The following is a 5779-nucleotide window of genomic DNA, read 5'->3' as shown; positions in this document are numbered from 1 at the left end:
GGTGGTGGTGAAGGAGAAGGTATATCCTTAGCCTCATCAGAATGGGATGAAGATGCAGAGGTAGAGCAGTCAGACTGAGCTATAGCTGGCTCCTCATACTCCTCTAACTGTTCAGGCTGCTCAGCCTGCTCAACTTGCTCTGGAACTGGATTATGAGCATGAGAAGACTTTGTGGGCTCCTCTACTCTCTGCCAGACTATGCGCTCATACTGTCGACGGCAACTGTCTTAACTCGTGCCATGGCCTGTAAAACAGAAAAGAAACACTTACAATAGAAGTCAGTAACATATAATAGAGAATTGAAGCACATTATATAGAAACATGTATGTCAAGTAAGATAGACAACTCAGAGTAATCGACATGAATCTATGCAAGTGATCATGCAGCTAAGTAAATAGTGACTAAGTGAAACATGCTAAATAGTGTAAGTATGGAATACATCCAATGTGGAAAACACAGGCATTGGGCATAAATAAGGTAGCATGGAACACAAAAGATGGTGTGTGAGGTATAAATGCCAATCTGTGATGTTCGCTTGATCAGGAAAATATAAGATCGATCTAAGTTGGATTGATCTGGACATGAGTGAGATTGATCTTTCTTAGATCAATCGGAGAATGCTGTGATCGATCAAACTGCTGCAAGAAATTTGAAAAGTCACAGATCTGTGACGTGGACGACATGGGAGGTACTCGAGCAAGCTCGTGGGCCCTCTCACACATTAACAACTCAATAATGGTCACTTGAATAGGCACGTGACCCCCAAAATCTAATTTGGAATCAAAAACATATAAATATATATATACAAGCTCAAAATCATCAAAAATGGCAAGAAATCCAACATGGGATCTCAGATCTAATATGGAAACATGGTCATCACTTACGATTAAGCTCGGAATCTAAATAAAATTCAACTTACCAAATCGGGGAGAGAAGTGGAGACGAAGGAGAGATGACGAGATTTGAGATGTGGAGTGAAGTTCAAAGCTTTGGAAGCTCGCTGAAGGTTGGGCAGAAGGTGAACAGTGAAGGGATGAGATGGGGGTCTGAGATCAATGTGTAAATCGATCAAAATGACCCTTGGCTTCTATTTTTAAAAACTGTTTTCGACATGTTCGATTGATCTGGAAAAATCTCAGATCTATCGAACATAGATCAATCTTGAAGGAACGTAGATCGATCTAAGCTTTAAAATGACACAATATTTTTGAAAATTTTTGAATTTTAAAAATATTTTTGAATTTTTGAAGATAAAAATAAAAATAAAAATAAAAATAAAATGTTTTTGGATTTTTTTAAGAAAAAATAAAATCAAATAAAATAAAAATCTTTTTGGAGTTTTTTGAAAATATTTTTAAAATAAAAATGAAATAAAATAAAATAAAGGAAAAATATTTTTGTATTTTTGAAAAATTCCTTAAAACTAAAAATATTTTTGAAAATTTTGAGAATAAAATAAAAATTGAAAATATTTTTGTTATATCAAAATTCAAAAGGGTAGTCAAAGTCAAAGTCAATAAATCAACATAGATCGATCAATCCAAGATTGATCTGGAAGAGACTTGGATCGATCCAATAAGTGATAACCTGCAGACAAGTTTGATCGATACATAGAGAGGCCTTTTCATGGGTTCTAAAAAATTTTCTAAGTATAGAATGAAGATCGATCTGAGGAAAATCTCGATCGATCTTGGAGCACTCAGATCGATCTGAACTGAAGTTCGCTCGATACACAAAGAGCTAAAATATGCAGAGAATTCTCAATTGATGGGACTGAAAGATGATTGGATGCAAAGATGGATGTTCGATTGATCGAACTTGTTTCGAGATCGATCGAACAGGCACAAAATGCTTGATTTGAACAAAACAAGGCATGCATTCTCAATCACAGTTCCTAGCAATGTGTATGAACCCAGAATATATCTAGACGACGCAAGAAATGAAAGGTAAAATAGAAATGAGGGAGGAATAGGGTTGTAAACCCTACGAATTCACTAGTCTTTAATGTCTCTAGCAAGACGTTGGGCTCTTTTAGCCCAGATCAAATATCTTGTTAAGCATCCCCTATTTGACGGGGTGAAAAACACTTTAAACCTTACCCAACAAATGGTTCTCTAGAGAACTTGTTGGATTTGATTCAAAAAACATTGACGGCCATTGGTCTATGTAATCGTTGGGCTTCCATGCCCTTTCAAACTTTGTTTTTGAAACAACATTCTTTGCTTTCAAGTTTAAAGATTGATCTTTTGAAGTTTTATGTTCTAGCAAAGACTCGATTTTATCAAATTCATTGTCTAAATACTCTTCTACAACACACACTTCTTCATGTTTGTCCATTGAATTCGGGGTTAGATTAAAGATGTTCAACTTCACCTTCATGTGGCCAAATGAGATTTTCATTATCCCCGTCTTACAATTGATGTTGGTATTTGCGGTTACCAAGAAGGGATGGCCAAGGATAACTGGAATTTGGCTCTTGGGATTCGAAACCAGTTCCATGTCCATGACAACGAAATTAACGGAAAAGAAGAACTTATCAATCTTAATCAAAACATCCTCAATGATACCCTGGGACTTTTTGATGGATCGGTTGGCAAGTTATAAAACCACTGAAGTCGGTTTCAAGTCTCTTAAGCCCAATTTGACATACACTGAATATGGAAGAAGGTTGACACTTGCTCCTAAGTCTAAGAGAGCCCGATTGATGACATGGTCACCAATGATGCAAGATGTAGTAGGTGAACTAGGGTCCTTAAACTTTGGGAGAGTGTTGTGTTGTAAAATGGAGCTCACTTGCTCGGTTAAAACCATTTTCCTTGGTGCTTGGCTCTTGTTCTTCCTCTTTTGGGTGCAAAGATCTTTTAAGAACTTGGCATAAGCCGGAATTTGTTTGATTACATCAAAAAGTGGAAGATTGATCTTCACTTGACTAAACACATCAATAATTTTATTAGTCTTGGTCTTTTGTTTGTCAAGAGAAATTGATCATTTTAAGGCATCCGGAAATGGTGCTCTTGGCTCAAAATCTTTTTCAAAATCTTTCTTTGAAGAATCTTCAACACAAGAATTCTTAGGATCATTTTCCAAATCATTGTTCAATTCATCTTTCAATTCATTTTTGACAACTTTCTCAACAAGATGATCATGCACATACAATGAAGGAGGAATAAAATGTGAAACGAGACGGGTGTCAACTTTAGGTTACACCGGTTCACTCTCTTCATTGGAAATACCTACTTGGTTGTCAACAATTCTCCCACTTCTCAAGGTTGTCACCGCATTGACGTGCTCAATTGTGTGACCTTCCGATGAGGAATGAGTCTCTACAACACATTGTTGTTTTAGTGGTGCATTCAAAGGCATCTTCCCTTTCTCTCTAGCATTCAAAGTACTAGCTATTTGCCCGACTTGGGTTTCTAGCTTAATAATGGATTGAGAATGAGAATGAAGTAATTGAGTGTTGGCTTTTAGAGTGCCTAGAGCGGTCAACACTTTCTCCTCAAAAACGGGACTCCTTGAGTTTCCTTGAGAATACGATAATTGGTTAAGGAAATGAGAATTAGAGAATTGATTGCCATGTGATTGAAAAGATGATCTAAAACCTTGGGAACCTTGGCCTTGCATTAGAGGTGGAACATACTTATTTTGAAAACCACCTTGGGGAGGGTTTGAGCCTTCCCCTTGGCTTTTCCAAGAGAAGTTTGGATGTTCCTCTACCCTGGATTATAGTGTGAGCCATAGGGATTATTCCCTTGGTTAGCAAATACAGCATTTGCTTGTTCATGGTTCTCGCTTTGTGCATGTCTATGAGGACAATTGGAAGTAGAATGCAAGACAATTGAACAAGTCATACAAGATTCATTAGATGTATGATGATGAACATGATTAGAGGAGGAAGACACTTGATTCACCGAATATTGGTTGATCAAGAATTGATCAAACCTTTGAGATAAAGATTTCATCCCGGCAGCTATGTCATTGGAATTGTCAACTTGATATAAGCCAACATTCTTCCTTCCACCTAAATTTTTACCATTTTTAAAGGACAAAGATCTATGCATTGAATTCTCAATCATGCTTTCATACAATTGCCACACATCATTTTCATGCTTGTCAAGATAAAAACCACCCATAGATGCATCAACTATACCCTTGTGATTATCCGGTAAACTTTTAAAGAAATATTAAACTAGTTGCTACTTAGGTATGTCATGATGTGGGCACTTCTTAGGCAAGTCATTAAACCTTTCCCATGCCTCATGAAACATTTCCCCATCCCCTTGAGAAAATTCACGAATGAAAGTTCTCATAGCATTGGTCTTTGATACCGGGTAGTACTTTTTTAAGAACTCTTGTTGCATTTCTGCCCAAGAAGTTATCCAAAAAGGCCTAAGATTGTTGAACCAATATTTTGCCTTGTCTTTAAGGGTAAAAGGAAAAAGTTTGAGTCTTAAAACTTCTTCTGGCATGTCCGTGTATTTCACGGTGGAACACACGTCAAAAAACTCATCCAAATGCTTGTAAGGTTCTTCACTTGGAATCCATGATAATTGGGAAACATTTGAATGGTTTGCGGTTTAATCTCATAATGATGTGCTTTAAATGGGGGCAATTGAATGCATGTAGGTGCATTGTATTCATTAGGCACATAGTGGTCTCTTAAAGCAATGGGAGGATTCATAACCGGTGGTGCTACTCGAACACCGTGGTTGCCTTGTATAATGGGAGGTTGTGGAGCAAAAATGGGCCGAGGCATTCCCAATAGAATTTGGCCTTATTGTTGTGGTGGGATGAATGGTCTAGGCATGCCTAATGGTACTTAGATATTTTCATGATGCATATTAGGGTAGAGGATACCTTGTTGGTCTATGTGACCAAGGTTCTCCACATGATCGTCATGTTGCTCCTCCATTGATGAAATGGAGTGATGCGAACTACCTCTTCCCTTAAGATTACGAATAACCGATTCAAGATGCAAATTAGGAGGGACAAGAGTAGGATTTAATGACCTACGACCATGCATGCACTAGCAAATTAAATAACAAGTAATAAATCAAATAACAATCACTTCGCCCCCACAACAAATCAATCAACAAACATTCTCCACTTACATTGGTCCCATACTCCCATGTTTGAACAATATGCAAAGAAAAAGTAAATTTCCTCCACGTGCGCTCACAATCTATCTATGAAATGAAAAACTTGCCACTACGTTGGCCGATGATTTAACTAGAGATTGAGTTAGAAAGATTTTACAAAGGGTCCTTAAGCAACTTCAATTTAACTTTGGATTTCCAAGCCTTGCTATGCTTTGCAAATTTTAGATTTTAGCTCCTTTTTGTGCTTAGCTTAGCTCCTTGGCTTCCTTGCTTCCTTTGCTCTTTAATTCCCTTTGCATGACTCTCTTAGCTAAATTCACCTAGCCAATTAAGAACAAACACAATAAGTATCTAAAAAGAAAATAAAGTAAAGTAAAGTAAAAACACGATCAAAAGATTACTAATTCCTATTTGTTTCCAAAACACGGCGTTGCTAATTCAATCCCCGGCAACGGCGCCAAAAACTTGGTGTGTCGCGGCAGTGTACAATATGGCCAAGTTTTAAATTTATAAATGCCACTACTACCTCTAACTAAAAATATAGCTAGGGTGAGTAAGGATCGTCCCAAGGGATTGTGGGCGTGTTTGCAATGGAAACAATATATAGGGTAAGTAGGTCGAGTGATCAAAAGATGGTTTGTTTGGTTGATTAATTACAATGCAATTGAAATTAAAACAAG

The 5779-nt window shown here is 37.2% G+C and overlaps 1 pseudogene; it reads left to right on the top strand.

The window, feature by feature from the left end:
* The first annotated feature begins 4206 nt into the window (after positions 1 to 4206).
* On the top strand, positions 4207 to 4304 carry LOC132267849 (small nucleolar RNA R71; annotated as a pseudogene).
* Positions 4305 to 5779: the final 1475 nt, after the last annotated feature.

Source organism: Cornus florida, unplaced genomic scaffold, assembly GCF_030987335.1.
Source record: "Cornus florida cultivar Cherokee Brave unplaced genomic scaffold, ASM3098733v1 CherokeeBrave_3.0.0_Hap2_Chr07, whole genome shotgun sequence".
Taxonomy (NCBI): Eukaryota; Viridiplantae; Streptophyta; class Magnoliopsida; order Cornales; family Cornaceae; genus Cornus; species Cornus florida.
Note: the sequence above shows the minus strand (reverse complement) of the source record. Positions and strands in the feature narration are given on the sequence as shown.